The sequence below is a fragment of the Mus pahari genome, chromosome 19 (genome assembly GCF_900095145.1).
Source record: "Mus pahari chromosome 19, PAHARI_EIJ_v1.1, whole genome shotgun sequence".
Lineage (NCBI taxonomy): Eukaryota > Metazoa > Chordata > Mammalia > Rodentia > Muridae > Mus > Mus pahari.
The window spans coordinates 78,064,331-78,081,300 of NC_034608.1; the positions used below are offsets into that span (position 1 = coordinate 78,064,331).

A 16,970-nucleotide genomic window follows, 5' to 3' on the forward strand; every position below is an offset into this window, starting at 1 on the left:
AGAGAGAGAGAGAGAGAGAGAGAGAGAGAGAGAGAGAGAGAGACTCACACATTAGAGTGGAGTGAAAGATATAGGAAGGAAGTATGCTTCTTGTATTGCCCTAGTTTTGCTATTATATGTATTAGTTACTTTTCTATTGGATGTTATAAATCACCTTAGGATTCTAGTTAAAGAATGCAGGATTATTTCGGGCAATTGTTTGAAGGTGTAGTCCATCTTTGCAGGGCAGCATGGCCTCGCTTATGCCAAGGAGAGAGAGAGCTAAGAGTGCTGATGCTCAGTTCTAATTCTCTGTTTTATTTTTTCATGGTCCCCAGTCCATGAGTAACTGTATACCAAATTCAGAATGGGTCCTTTCACCTCAACTAACCAAATTTTAAAATTTGGTTTTGTTTGGTCCAAAAGTTTGTCTTCTACATGAGTCTAGATTCTGTCAAATTGACAATCATTAGTCATCACACCACAGCAGCTTGGGGTTCCTTCCCTAGGAAATTACTTGAGAAACAATCCTATTTAATAGATTGATAACTATAACCTAGATATAAACATATCCATGCTTTTTGAAATACCATTTTCATATGATATCTATGCTTCCCTGTTTTGTATGTATCTAGGGGTATAACTGAAGACAAGACATATAACTCTAAATTTCATAAATATTCTTTGTCTTTGTTAAAATTTGTACTTGCCATGTCCTCCAGTGTGGAGGATATACCAACTCTTCTGTGTGGACGTAAAAACCCTACTGCATCGTTACATTGGATTTGACTGAATAGATTATAAAGATCAGGTATGTGACGAAGCTATTCCTAAACTTAAGATGCTGAAAACCTTGTGAGGACAGTTGAGGGAAGGTTAGCTATGGCAGCAGATGAGCCATGATCCAAGATAACATGGAATGCAGATGACAAAAGTACCTCCTCTGTTTCAAAGAACATTCACACGCCAGCCATGTGCTTGTCCATCATTTCTCTTTTCCTTCCCACTTCTCAGGATTTCCTGATTCTCAGTAGTTCCATTTTCCTGCACAGTGTCTTCCAAGATACATCCATCGTAACTAGATTTGCCCCACTAATTATCAAGATCAGGCTGCAAAGCACATGATGGCAGAACTCCATCTGGAGCCTTCTCCTCATCAATGAACATATCTATTCATATACTTACTACTTTCTGGAATCAGAGAAGTTAGGTTTTGGAAGAAATAGACCCCAATATTTGTTTTCCCTTTCTTTAAATTCAGTGATGTACTTGAAACACGGGCTCTCTGGATTGGACTGGGTATATTCAAACGCCTTGATTATAATTTGTTTATATGAGTGTTATTTGTTTCCTATTGTCAATTTGGGCACTTCTTACTAATATTCTGAAACAATAGGTTGGTCTGATCTGTATTTCACAATAGAGGCATGGTGTGTCACAATAGGACTTTGTGTAAAAGCTTGGAGCCTTTTGGTTCTGTTATAACAGGAAAACCAGTGGTCTGTCAAAATTCATTGAGTGAAATATACAAAGTTGATTGCATTATTTTATAAATGGTTTTCTATTATTTAAAACATGTATCTGAGCCACTGTTTGATGAGAATAATTATGTGATCAGTTCACATGATATGATTTAAAATGTTTTTAGCCATTTTGAACAAAATAATTTTTAGATGCTAACAAGTATATTCATTCACATCCTTTGTGTCTTTTTTTAAATTTTTTTAAGCAATATCAACAACCTTGTATCATAAAGCCTTCCAAATTCCTAAGGAAAACTATTCAGAAATTATATTCAGCTGAGGTACCAGTATTTGCTGCTCATATATTCTACATCATATTTAGAAAATTTGAGAAATGGTTTCCAGTTGAAATGATAATTTTATTTCTTCATTTGAACCTTGTGTCTTTTGTTTGCATCAAATCTAAATGGTGCCTTATTCTACATATTTTTCATAGTTTAACTTACATATAATTGTGTTTGATCTCAAAAATATAACAAATTTGTAAAGCACATCTGGTTTTGGGTCATACATTTAAATTTAAATTAATCATAATACATTTGTTTTATAGATCATTGTTCTGTAGAGGTGTGTAAGAAGTGAAATTATGTCTATTTCTTTCCCAGGAATTAATGTATTAGGAGAGTTTGAATCAAATTTATGGAGCATGGGATTGGTCAAATTTGCGCTGAGAGTATGTGATGATTTTAGAAGAAAATTTCTTATTATAAATCTTATTATTCAAGCATGAGTTATAGTCTCTGTGGCTACAAACTATACTTTATTAGCAACTTCAATGACCAAAGAAATGATTCTAGGTCATGGATTTATAACTCATTTTAAAACTAAAAGCATATAGGTCTGGTTTCTGGATATTTTAATTGCATTTCATTTGTATATTTTTTGTTTTTAGACAGTCTGAAGGCACAATTAGGAGACACCATTGTCCTCATTGGTGGCTAACCTTTCTCATCAGTGAACTTTGTGGACAGTAGTAAGGTAGGGAGTGATAGAATATACCTGACACCAACTTCTGGCTTTCACATATGTCTGTACATCTACACACAGATGAATATGCACATATGCATAAATCATGCATACATTTACATACAATGGATGTAAAATATGTTTAGTGACAGTAGATAGAGTTTTGAACATCATATACTCATATCAATATCTTTAGAATAGCTCTACTGTAGAGAAAGTCTGTGTTTATACCTTGTTTGGAAACATTGTTAGAATCATTCCTTAAGTATGTAGCATGTTGTAGGATGGAGTGAACTATCTGTGCTGGGAAAAAAGTCACAATGAGTAACAGAGTGTATGACATAAACAATGTTTTAGGGACACAAAATCTTCGTCTAGAGCAGTCTTGTATGCTTTCCGTTCACAAACCCTAACATCACAATTCTAACTCTGCCTCTAGGAATGCATTTATTGTTTGGATATTTAAATATTGGACTAAGGCTAACAAAATGGCGGGTAAAGGCACTTGCTGTAAAACATGAGGACCTGTGTTCAAACACAGAACCCAAGTGAGGAACCAGAAGGAGATCCAAACCCCAGCATCTCTACCTTAAGAAGGTAGCTGAGATAGGAGGCATAGCCAGAAGCTAACATTGTTGTGAAACAATAGAAATTACTATAGCAACTTGCCTCAGAAAGAAAGCTGAAAAATAATCTGTAATTGCTGCCTTTTCCAACCCCACTCCAGTTCCAAAATAAGGGGACCCCACTAGCAAGGTTATTTACTTGTCAATAAATGCCTAGACTAGAAGCTAGGCTGGTTCCCCTATTACTCAAATTATCCCATTTACTCTGAGTTCAGCCACATGGCCGGCTTCTTCTGAGTTCCATACATCTGACCCCAGAATGCAGAAGCTGAATCTCTTCTCATGCCTAACTATCTCCCAGAGTTGCTCACTCTCTGCTAGATGCCTCACTTTATCATGCTGCCTCAGCTCATTGGTCATCAGATTTTTATTGACAGGTGATGCTTCCATATAGCCCACAAGAAATTCTTTCTATAAGAACCAGCTCATGCAAAACTGTTTTATTAACTTTACCTGAATGCCTTGTTGGCATACATGCCCCTTTATGCATGCATGCATACACACACACACACACACACACACACACACACACAGAGAGAGAGAGAGAGAGAGAGAGAGAGAGAGAGAGAGAGAGAGAGAGAGATGCTCAGTGGTAAATTGGTTCAGCATTGGGGTTTTTAAAAGTCCTATTTAAATTCTGGCACTCTTGACATCCTAGTCTACACTAGTATAATGTGTTCAGGATGATGGTGATGTCATAAGAGCACAACATCATGACATTCGTTTCCTGGCAGCAGCTGCAACTAAATTAAATCACAGTAGGGAAATAATGGGCAGCCCTGCTGAGCATGTCTGCTAAGCATGAACAGTAACAAAATAAAGCCATTATATTTGTAATTGAAGAATTCGTATGTTTGCATGTACTTCTCAATGAAAACTAAGAGGAATAAATCTAAATCAACTCAAAATATAATATAACTAGCCCCTTAGAATCTTCAGAAATAAATAATGGAAATAGAGCTCTTGTCTGCATTTTCCAGGCATTCATTAAAAATACCGATTAGAATTTCTAAACTGGAGCACAAAAACAAGTTCTCATAAAATTTTCATGTAAAGGTGAGTTCCGTTCCTTTGTCTTTTTGGTTTTCTGTGATAATGAAATGGATGCAGCCTAGATGCAAGAATTCTAACAGGATTCAGTATGTTCTTCATGAGGCTTCTATGCTTTACCTTAAGCAGGCTTGTATGCTCACAAAGGTTCAGCCCTGAGCCCACACTCTGTTCAGGGTTTATAAAGATACCTTGCATGATTTTAATAATTGTACAAGCCTATGAAGCAAGTCACAAAAATGAATATGAATATGAAGAATGTAGTGTGTGAAGCCAATTAACTTCAAGTCTCATCCTTTCCTTCAGAGTAGCCTCCAAGCTCAACATTTTCCCTATTCCCTTTCTGACCAATGGATGCTAATATCCCACTTGCTGTGCCCAACAATATTATAACCCTCACGCTGTGCCTTGTGATTTAATTTATAACATCTTCATATTAATTACATTAATCCAATTAAATGATAAACTTTGTATTAATGAGTTAAAGCATGTGTGAAAATGAGACTCTTATCTTTGTTTTACATAATTACCCTTGTGCCCCAAATTGTAAATTGCTCAAAAACCTTTATATTCTTAAATAATATTCAGTTTGGCTGTCTCTGGTCTATAACTTTGGATTGCTTTTTAGCCCTTTCCTCTTGTTTGTTCAGGTTCTCTTCTAATTCATTGAAACAATTTGGTAGTTGTTCTTTCAATATTTAAATTTAAACAAATGTGAGTCCAATATTGCAAATGAAAAATATAGAACAGCATAAACTCTATAGATTCTGGGCTATGTAGAGGAATTGTAGATATATCAGATATTTACAACGTTACCTAACCTTTTACCCCTTCCAGGTTCAAAAATATGGAAAAGTGTCTGGCTAACTTCTGGTCAAATATCGACTTTATTTTGCATTGGTAGGGTAAAGGATTTATTCACCTTGCAGCTTATAATCTTCGTCATTGCAGAAAGTCAGGGCAAGAACTCAGAACAGAAATCTGGAAGCAAGAATTGATGCTAAGGCCATAGAAACATGCTACTTACCAGCTTGTTCTTTTGAGCTTACTCAGCCTGTTTTCTAGTAGTGACCAGGATTATTAGCTAAAGGGTGACACTGCCCACAGTGGGCTTGCCCATCCCACATCAATCATCAATCAAGAAAATGCACTGCAGGCTTGCCCACAGGCCAATCTTATGGTATCATTTTCTCAATTGAGGGTTCTCTTCCAAAATGATTCTAGACTGTGTGAAATTGACATAAAACAAGCCAGTAAGATTGAACAATCATCTTGACAAATATGCACACCACCACCACAATTGAACAAATATTCGTGAATATTTCCACGAATATTTGTTGAATTGGTACACCATAGAGGATACGTATTATTAAGGAAAGAAAAATTGCTGCTTATCTCCTGGTGTGGGTGTGTGGGTGTGTGGGTGTGTGTGTGGGGTGTTCCATGGACAGGATATACCCTTCAAAAGTATACCCCAGTGCCCTATTTTCTTCAATAAAACCCTACTTCCTATATACAAATACTCTTCAATTATAACACTATCAATTGATTGATTCATGATAAAGTATTGCAGGGCTTTCATGAGCTGATTGTAGTTTAAATAAGACATGGATACTTCTATATTTTGAAGCCATTGGTCTCATGTTGGGGTAGTCTCTCAGCTAGCCCCTCTAAACTTATCTAGAATTTTTCAGCCATTCCGTGTGTGGATCAGTTTCCCTCATCTCCTCTTTTTCTTTTCCTGGAAGTCCTACCACTGTACATCCTGCCACAGGTCCATTGTCAGCTCTTAATTACAAAAGTACCTTGTCAATTCTGACCCAATCAGCAGTAAGACAATGTCCCATAAATTTCTTAGAATTGAATTTAGGCCAGGAGGGCTACCTAACCTTCATTTAATAGTCTGTGAAGAAGGACAAGCATTTACATATAGAAAAGTGGATATGGACCATAGAAACAGTACCAAAATCCTGCCAGCGCTTAGCTCTCTGCTGGTACAGAATTAAAAATTGAAAATACAGGAACACAGGAGCCTGATATGACTGTTCCCTGAGATGTTCTACCTGCACCTGACCAATACAGATGTATATACTCACAGCCAACCAATCCTGGGGATCCCAATGAAAGAGCTAGGTGAAAGACTGAAGGGAATTGAAAGGAACCCCCAGGAAGAACAATATCAACTAACTGAACTACTCAGAGCTCTCAGAATCTAAGCCAACAACCAAGGAGTGTATATGGAGGGAGCCAGGACTACAGATATATATGTAGCAGAAGATGGGAGGGGGTGGAGGCTCACTGCCACAGCATAGGGGGATGCCAGAGAGGTGAGGCAGAGGTAGGTGAATGGATGGAGGAGCTCCCTCATAGAGCCAAAGGCGAGGGAAAGAGGGGTGTCTCCAGAATCTGCAACTATGAAGTCTCATAAGCATGTCTACATAACCATGAGCTGAACAAAGACAGCATTAATAGGCAAACCAAACTGGGTAGAGAAAGCCCTCTAAGCATCGGTCTACAAAGAACTACAGGCAACTAAGGAGTACAAAGTGCTGGAGAAATATTCTTCCCTAGAGAAAAGCATACAAACTACTTGTATAGACTGAGCAGGTAATACATAGATAGATATACATCTATGCATGCCATGACAAGTGGTTAAAACAGAGGTTATGGGTTTGAAAGAGAACAAGGAAATTCTTGGAGGGGAAAAAGGAATGCTAAAATGTAATTATAATATAAAGTATTATTACTTTATAATCTCAAAATACAAAACTATTAAATTAATAAAAAAACAAAGCTAATAAAATGAAGGGTTATTTGTGCTGTTGTATGGTAATTATTTCTTTTTAATAAATGGTAAATGGCCTAGTTGGCCATCAATGGGAGGAGAGGCCCTTGGCCTTGCAAAGATTCTATGCCCTAGTAGATCTGCAGTACTTGAACCCTGTTCTTGCCCCATAAAGTTCTTACCAAAATGTGCTTTACCCTAATTATAATACAATGGTTTAATTTTTCATGTGCTATATAAACATGAGAAAGGGAAGGAGCTTAAAAACAGAGATCAAGTAAAACAGATTAGATCAGACTGATTTTTAAAGAAGAGCAAATCATAATTTAACAAATCACGTACAAATATATGCACATTGCATGTCACTGAACAAAACTGGAATTTAACTGTCCCTTTAAACATATGTTTTGAAAGAACATAAAGACTGCAGTATAGCCATTTTGCAATAGAAGAGTGAATATCCACATTGGCCATCTCTAAACAGCTAGATAAGTTACATTACTATTAATTAAAGGAGTTATCTAGCCCCAGAAAACCATCATGAATGATACCTTCTAGAAACTCAAAACATGGAACTATCAATAGAGCTTAGATCCATACAAGAAAATTGAAAAATTAATGAGAAAATGGAAAAAAATTAACAAAAAAATGGAATAAAATTTAACATAGCTCCCTTGGAAGTATTATGTAAGAAAATAATGATCCCACTTCTGGAGAGTGGTGGGAAGATACTGAGAGTGATGGGCTTAGATAATAAGGAAACTTCATCAATTCTGCTGTCTAAGGGTGTAGGTGAATGCTTCCCTGAAAAGAAAATGACATTTCAAAAAATATGTCAAGAATAATTAAGAAGTTATTAAATGAACATTAAAGAGAGGCTTTGGCAACTCGACAATTTGACTTGAGATTTCAGGAGTAACTTGTGTGATGTGAAGATGGAAGATGCTGCATCAACCCTACCACAGTCTTCTCGGATCATTTTCAACTCTTCTATCAATATCACATTGTGCAAAGGTGTTTTCAACTCATATGTAGATGTTAGAAAACTGCAGGGTAAAGCTCAAATGCAAAAAAAAAAATGTACTTTTCACTAGAATTTACAAAATTTTACATACAAAAAGTAATGAAAAATTGGCACACAAATGAATTCAGATTGAAAAACCTATTGAAAGCTCACTTCCCTACTTTGGTAATGGAAGTGTTTGTGTTTAAGTTTTTCTTTTCTCTCTAAAAATGAAAAATTATTATTTCAGAAGGTAATAATTCCCTTACTACTGTCAAAGAATATCTTTAGTGTGTTGGACCTAACAGGATGTTTCAGTTATAGTTTATACATGCTTATTTAGCAAAGGATATCTAGTCAACATTTGTTTTAGCTCAAGAATAACTTCTAGTTAGATAGGAAAACTGTACAATATTTTCTTCCCTTTTAAGATTCCCTGTTATATATGGTGGTACTTGACTTTAATCCCAGCTTTCAAAGGTAAAGCAAAAGAACCAGGATTTACGTCTAGCTTTGTACTCATACTAAGTTCAATATTAGCCTGCACTACATGAGACACTGTCTCAAAACAAAACAAAAATATCAAAAATCATTAATATATTGTGTATAGGTCCAGTGACTATATCCAAATCTTTGATTTGAATGTGTTCTTGTGACACAGAAATTAATATTAGATCAAATAATCCCATAATTCTTCCCCTGTCTGGTATAGCAGCTTGACAAGAGATTCCATGTGCATTCAAATCAAACAGTAGCTGATTTTTTTCCATGTTTGATTCTAAATAATGTAAGACCAATTGAAATAACTAAACATTTTTAAAAGAGATTATATTTTATAAAAGTAATTGGCACACATTTTATAACCATTAGATCAGAAGGTTTCAGTAAGTCAGTGACTAATGATATTGCCATTTCTTTCCTTCTCATAATTTGAATGAAGATGATTTATTTAATCTTCACATGTGTGTGTGTGTGTGTGTGTGTGTGTGTGTGTGTGTTGCATGCACGTTATAAATCCGTGTTAAAATGCTATTACATGAAACTCTCCAGGGGCAATATCTACATGTTTTAAACCCAAGGCCATAAACATACTGAACCTCTGTTCTTTTTTTGCTATTTAAGACTCTGCTAGTTTCAACCAAATAACTGCAGGATACCACAATTCACTGAGGCATTTTTGAATGCTTAAAGGGAATATTTATAGCTTAGATCAAGAGTAATCATGTGGATAATGTCCTGATTATCTAATTAAATTGATCACTTAGTGGCCAAAGAGTGGTCAGTGTCACCTAACATTGAAGTATTACAAGGTTGTAGGAAAAAAATGGTTTAGGCCTAGAGAGATGATTCAGTGATTACCAGCACCCACATTATGTGTCTTGCTACCTTCTGCATCTCTTGCTCCAGATGATACAATGCCATCTTTGACTTCTGTAGAAAAACACTGCCACATATGCAAGCATCATCATACAAATGTATATATAGATATAAAATAAATATAAAGTAAAAATTTAAACAAGTAAAACAGAGTTAAAATATAGTGGAACAAGAAATATATTTTTATGTAGTATCAGATCAGACCCTGATGGTGGTAGTGAGGTAAGTACAGGTTTCTTCCACTAGTCTTCTTTTTCAAGTTTTCTTTTGGTATACTTTTGTTAATTCTTTGAGAATGTTATGCAATATATTTTGATTGCATTCACCTCGACTCATCCTTCGAGTTTTTCCCAGATCTAAACACTCCTCCCTACCTCAAAACTTTTTGTTGGTTTATTATTATTTATTAACTTATTTATTTGTTTATTTTAAATAAACATCAGGCAACAGATTTCCAGGGCTTCTGGTTCTGGCAATTTTCTTGCCCCAATCTTCCACAATGTTTCCTGAGCCTTAGGCATAGGGGTTTTATGTATATTTTAATTGAAAATGAACACCCATTACTAGGTAGATAACTGTATTCTGACCTAAGTGGATTTCTGTTATGATCTCTGCCTACTGCAAAAGAAAGCTTCTTAGGAATGTGTGAGAGTTCTATTTACCTATTTATTTGTGGGTATAGAGAAGAATATTTAGAATGCAGTTGAAAATGGTGGGGTTTTCATTCAGGTCCCATGGCCATGTAGATATACTTACATGTAGTTTTGAGTAAATGTTAGATAACAGTTTCCCATGGCCTTTTCAAACACTCTTGGAGTTATTTATACCCTATCCTCCCTTCTCCTTGTGTAGTGTCCTCTCTTGTTCCTCCCCATTTATGTTTTTACACCATTTGTTAGCAACCATTGTCATGCAGTCTCAACTTTCAGAGTTTCTGCTCCTTCAGCTCTAGAATATTTTTATGGTGCATGGACTTAGTCTTGGAAATGGATGGATTAACATTTTCTGGTTGACTAATAAGCATAGTTCCAGGTGTGAGAAGCAGGGGGGTAACAGAGGGCATCAGAAAATACAAGATTAAGATAAAATACTCTGACTTATTCCATAGGGTAGAAAGTTAAGGGTCTAATTTAACCATCCAAATTCTAAAGGAACATTTTTGCTTGTATTTTTTATTTATATTCACCTTACAGATATTTTATGATTCATTATCAAAAGGGTAATTGTTGTGTTTCAATGTACTCTCAAGACCTCTTATTAATAATTTAATATATTGAAACAATTCAAAATTTATTCAATTTGTATGAACTTCATACATTATTTAATTCTGACCCTTTTCTATATTTTATACTATTGTTTCCTGCAAGATAATAAAATGAACCTGGAAATTATTTTGACTGTTAGAAACAGTATTAATATGATATTTATGAACTCTCAGTCACCTCTCTCTCTCTCTCTCTCTCTCTCTCTCTCTCTCTCTCTCTCTCTCTCTCTTTCACACACACACGCACACACACACACACACACACACATACATGTGTGTGTGTGTGTCTTTATGTATATAGAGACACACACATATATATAGAGAGACAGACAGATGTTTAGTGATCCTCCTCTTTTCTTAGTATCCTGAATGCTTGGAATAGAGTCATACAGTTAAACCCATACTCATATGAATTCTTGATTTTTCTGTTATTACTCTCAGGAAGTAGATGGTCTAAAGTGATCATTAAAGACAATTTAATAGTGATTGTAATATAATAGAGTTATAGAATCCAAAATTGAATGATAAAATACCAGAGGTCTTTGATAGAGAGATATTTCATCTCTTGGGACTTAACAGATAACAACTCTATCAAAACTTGAAACTATCAAAGAAATACTTTCTCATAGCAGTGCTATGAGACATCATACAGACAAAGAGTAGTGGGAGGCAGCAAAGCAAAGAAATGCATACTTTAACTGTAGCCTACTGTTCAATAGGCTCTTTGGAGGATGAGAAATCCAAAATGATAGATATGAAATATAAGTCTTACAGCATAAAGCATGTGCAGCCCATAAAAGATGAGTTAGGTCTGTTGTCAGAGAATGTATAGGACAATATACTATTTTCTCCCTCAGCATATAACCTCACTGTAACTTTCCTGTTATCCCCAAATTATAGAATATATGAAACCCTAGTCCCATCGATGTGCCGCTATGAGGGAATGCTGCTTTTTTTCCCATAGTCTTTATAGAATCAAAAATGGAAGGATGGTGTACAGCTTCTGTGTTCCAGCTGGAGGCAGCAGGAGAAAGAAGGGGACATATTCTCTAGGGAAATAAAGATGCTAAAGTTTTCACTTGTTTCACAAAGGCTGAGTTATCTGCTCCTTCATTGCAGTGTTCTCTCTTAACTCCCTCCATTCATCTTTGCCAGAAACATTCAGAAAGTTGCCTTATAATTTGCTTTTTAAAAATCCAAACTACTGACTCCTATATTAAATTGCATAGATATAAGTCATTGTAGTCATGATAAAGAAATGACCTGTTCTTTTAGATATAAGAGTACTAGAAAGCATCCAAGAGAGTCTCCTTTTCTTCTAGTGTAGCTATTCTGGTCAGGAATAAGGATTTTCCAAAGTCCATTCCAGTTAACTGGAGAAGATTCACTTTTTGCTCCTTGGGACTAAATGTTCTTTCTAAGGAATAGTGCTGTATTGAACCTCAAGCTATGACTTTAACTCTTGGGGCGGGGGGGGGGGAGTGTTATCCAGATAAACATTAGGAAAGAAAGCCTTTGAGACAATATGACAGAATGTAAATCCATTTAGTCAAGACAAATATTTATATAGGGGTCTCTATAGATGCAACTACAGTCAGTGTGTATATATAGTTTTTGAACAATAAATGCAAAGGCTCCAGAAGAAACTTTGTGAATTGTACAGGCCACTTAAAATATTCATTTATTTTTACTTTGATTTGTATTGTGTTTTACCCATAGCTCTATGATCTATACATTGCATGCTTGCAGGACCACAAACTTCCTGCTTATTTCACTATATTTTTTATATTAACTATTAAATATGGTTGCTTTCAAGGGATTATTGCTGGGCACAAGATTTTTCTTGCTTCCGTTCCAAAACTTGTAACAATATTGATGAATTTACATTTTACTTATTTTTTTTTTTTAGAATTTCAAAACTAAATAATATGGTTACATGGTTTTTATCCCTTTCTCCTTTCCTTTCCCATGTAGATCCATGACTTCTATAATTGTCATTCTACACACAAACCACTCATTTCTCTGTGTTTAAGGATGACCATGCGGAATTGAATAAACTTTCAAGAGAATTATTCCTGGATAAAATTGATTTGCCCTCTTTTAAAAGCCATCGGTTGCCTGTGACAATTGATATAGGATGGTACTTTGTAGAATGCCTCCCATCCACATTGGCATGTTGATTTGCTGTTATTATGCAGCTTTTGTATTTTCTGTTTTGTTTTGTTGTTGTTTGGTTCTTTCTTTCTTTCTTTCTTTCTTTTTTTTTTTTTTTTTTTTTTTTTTTTTTTTTTTTTTTTTTTTGAGAGAGACTTCCTTCTCTGTGTAACAGTTCTGGCTTTCTTGGAAACCTGCTTTGTAGATCAGGTTGGCCTCAGAGTCACAAAGGTCTACCTGCATCTGCCTACCACATCCAGGGATGAAGGGCCTGAGGTTAGATCATGTCTCACTGATATTTGTTTTAATTTTTCAATTATTTTTAATTTTTAACATTATTCTAACCTTATCTGTGACTGAGTGATCTGGGTCATCTATGTTTTCTTCCAGCCCTAACACTGGTCTCCTGTGAGACTCATTCTGCTTGTGGGGCTTTTGATTGACATTTATTAGCCTCACTGTCTCTTATTTCTTGTTCAGCTCAGTTTGGGTTTCCTTTAGTAGTCCTCCTTTTCATTGAATTCTATTATGCTAACCTGAGTTGTTCTAATCATTTTATTCAGATTCTATGTTTTCTTGTATTTCAATTAATTTATTCCTATTTTCTCTATTTTTATCTATGTGTTTACTTGGATCCCATTTGAATGATCTTAATTTGTTAAGTAGTTTTAGAATTGTTCTGTTGAGTTATATGTGTTGAATATCATCTAAGTTATTTTTCTTAGAAAATGTAACCATGAAACTGGAATTCTCTGGGGGGATGATACTATGTTGGATTATCTTACTGTTTGTGTTTCTGTGACAGAAGGTGGGCATGTGGATTTAAGTGGTTTTTGAAATGTTGTGCATGGAATCCTAAGATAGGATTGCGGAATGGTTGTCTTAAGGAAGAAAAAGAGATGAGCTAATTCTGAGGAATCAGGGTGTAGTGTGAGTGAGGAGTAACATAAAAAATCCAGGGTCATGAAGTAATTATGATATGTAGGTTGGGACTTGAGAAGAAATGGGTGAGGTGGCAGAGTAGAGGGTGAATTATTTACACAGATAAGGGCAGATTTATCACATGGGGAAAACATGGCAGACAAGACTGGAGGCGGAATGGTTATCATAGGCACATAAGAGTTGTAGGTGGAGAAACACATACGAGGGCGGGATGAGTGAAAGACCATTCTTTCTTGCTGACATATGTGGAATTAGGAGAGGAGTAGGTTAGGATCCACATGGGGCAGGATTACTCACCAGCTTGTGCTCAAGAGACCTCATGTGGCAATAGTCCCATGTTTTATTTTTGGCTGCGAATTCTGTTTCACAGAGTAGTGGATGAGAGAAAGTTATTAATATTCACATGTTATAAACAGATTTTTAAGCTATTCTTTGAAACAAATGAGTATGCCTTCTCACTGAAATATCATTTTGGTAAAATAATCATGCAATTATTTTGAAAATGTAACTTTATACATTTTATTAGGTGAAGATAGATTTCATAAGAACACTTACATCAAGAGAAATACACTTTCTACAACTGCTCTCACATACCACACATCCTGTTTTTATCTTCCTATTCATCCATGAGGTGTGTGTGTGAGTGTGTGTGTGTGTGTCTGTGCGTTCATGTGTGTGTATGTAAACTAATATTAGCTGTATATGAACTCCAATTACACAACTAATTCTCATCCTTTGATAATTATCTTTTGATTTTGTTTAGAAAGATTTCCTGTGACATTTGTTGGTTTTCATTGTAATGAGGCCAAAAATCATGAACCAAATCCCAATCTTCAATAAGCAGTTTTATTTAGGAAAGTGGTAAGTTTAGAGCCAAAGGATGTTTTTTCATGGAAGGGAAGTCTGAGGAAGGCAGAATATTAATCAAACTTGGCTAGAGGTCCTATTGTAGGGAGCTGGAAAAGTTGCATGGCCTGAAATAATAGATGTAGTAGAAGCATAACAGCTACCAATGATGCCATAAATCTTAGTAGCCAAATATAGTACTTTCTACATGTCTGCAAATAGCCTAGGCCTTTATAACATGTTCATGCACTGTGAAAAAAATGTCTTTTCTTCACGGAAGAAATCTTTATGTTTTCAAGGTACTGTCTCTCAGGTTAATTAAACCACAAAGAGGTTATAATCTCTTATTTTATAATGTAGATAGCTAAGCTTCTTGATATATGGGTAGAAATAGTAAGCACTGAACTGAGAGGTATATTTAATTCTTCTACTCAGTCACCTCTAGAATTGTTGTATTTGGTCAAATTTTTCATAATGCTTCTCTTAGAAGCAATGTTTTTGTAGTAACAAACAATTGGAATATTCAATTTTAACTATGCAAGAAAATCTATATGCTTGTGATAAAAATATGTCATTATTTTCTGTATTGAATAATAGAGTAGTATGTAGACCAATGAAAATTATAGATTTCCACTGATAATGAGTTTAGAATGGAAGGAATCTATTTTATTAAAGAAATTCTATTACTTTTTATCATATAACATTTTTGTAAGATTATGTGTTATATCAATAAAAAAAAACAATGTAGAATTAAATACAATGGTACAGTAACAACTCCATCAATCCTCAATACAAGTAGAATATCATTAGAATGAATTTGTGGTTTATAATAACATATGGAGTCTTAAGGAACAGATGCAGCAATATAGTAGTAAATTATATAACTTCAATTTTATCAGAAAAACATTATTTAAATGATAATATTTTATTTATACTTCTCTTCAAGCAATGCAGAATTGACTAATTGTATTGATTGCCATGACCAGCATGGCTTTGATATTAAAATGACAGAGGCCACAGGGATAAAAGAAATGACAGACAGACATACAAAAAAGCTGGACACAGTTCGACCTCCCTTCCTGATGGATCAGTAGCATAGGAACACTGCATATTTATTTTGTACAGCTTAAGGAGAAAATAATTGTGTTAGTTTCTGTCAATTCAAGGAACAGCCTCAGGTTATAGTCATACTAGGAAGGAGGAGAAAACTGTGGCTCATCCTTTTTTCATACACTGTTAATATCCTTGCTAAGGTCAGGAAAAGCCTTCCTATTCCCTGGGCCTGACCTGGGGAAGGCTGGCCATTCCTGTAGATCTGAGGCAGTGGGTCCTCATGTCAACAACCCTCATCCACGAAGGCTTTCATCTGCTCTGCACAGCTGACATCTGTGTTCAGGATTTGTAATGGCTAAGTCAAAATGATTGAAGATGGGATTTATATACCTGAAGATGTATTAGGTTTTGAAACTAAGAAAGTCACTCAGAAGACTTGTGACTACCATTGATCTCATTGAATACTACAAAATTGGTTATTAAAGTTCTAACTATCAAACATTAGCTCTTTTTCCTATGTTCCTCACTTGTCTAGCTGCTATTAGAGCATCTGACATGTTTTTAACTTTCTCAGGCACTTCCTCACGGTTTACTATTATACCAAAATGACCTAATGATTTTACATGTGTGGATTCCATCTTTCAGGATTTCTCCTTTGATTTGCACTCTCTTTTCAGGTCTACTGATGAATTATGTTTTTTTTCCCCAGTATTTTTAAAGAGGTTAAAGGTTAAGATTCCTCTTCTTTCAGTGATTATTAATTGTTTGGATGTACAGTAACCATGGAAAATACCTCTTCAAGCTCATCTAGAATACAAGAAGAGTGTTATCTTACATACCACCCCTCCCTTCTTGACTATTTTGCATGTTATACTTAATTTTTCATATGTTGTACACTAATTAATAAACAGATAATCATTTGTATTTTTCTTTTTACTAATGTAGCTAATAAAATGTTATCGATTCTATTCATCCACCATTGCTTCTTGCTTTTTACAGTTTCTTGTGTTCATTTGCATTTCTTACTGTTGATTGAAATGTCTGTAGTTCATTCCATAAAGGAAAATCAAAAAAAAATTCTCTTGGGGATGTATTTTCTGTTACAAATTTCTGTCTTCACTACTCTAAAAAGGGTAATTTCCCTACAGCTGTACTTCTATTTTAATTATTGTTTTTTCATTTCTACAATAAAGAAAAAATTACAGGGATTTTAGCCATCAATTGCCACTAACTACCAGGTATGCACCCAATGTTTGGTTGCTATCAACACAATTATTTTATCTGTATTGTTTCCAGTTTCCACATGTGTATTTTGACACTAAATTTATTTTTAATAGTTTTCCCTCGAATCAATGCTGCATTATTTGAAGACCAGTGCTGTTTATTAATATACTAACTGATT

At 35.0% G+C, this 16,970-nt stretch overlaps 1 protein-coding gene across 5 annotated transcripts in view; it reads left to right on the forward strand.

Moving 5' to 3' along the window:
• Spock3 (SPARC (osteonectin), cwcv and kazal like domains proteoglycan 3) overlaps nt 1-16,970 on the forward strand; it is a 370,262-nt gene that overhangs the window by 152,255 nt on the left and 201,037 nt on the right. The window contains exon 1 of one of the 5 annotated variants that reach the window (XM_029532099.1): nt 2,446-2,480. The exons of the other annotated variants lie outside the window; for them this stretch is intronic. The gene's annotated coding sequence lies outside the window, so the exon portion shown is untranslated. Of the gene's footprint in view, nt 1-2,445; nt 2,481-16,970 lie in introns of those variants that run through there. 5 annotated transcript variants of the gene reach the window in all.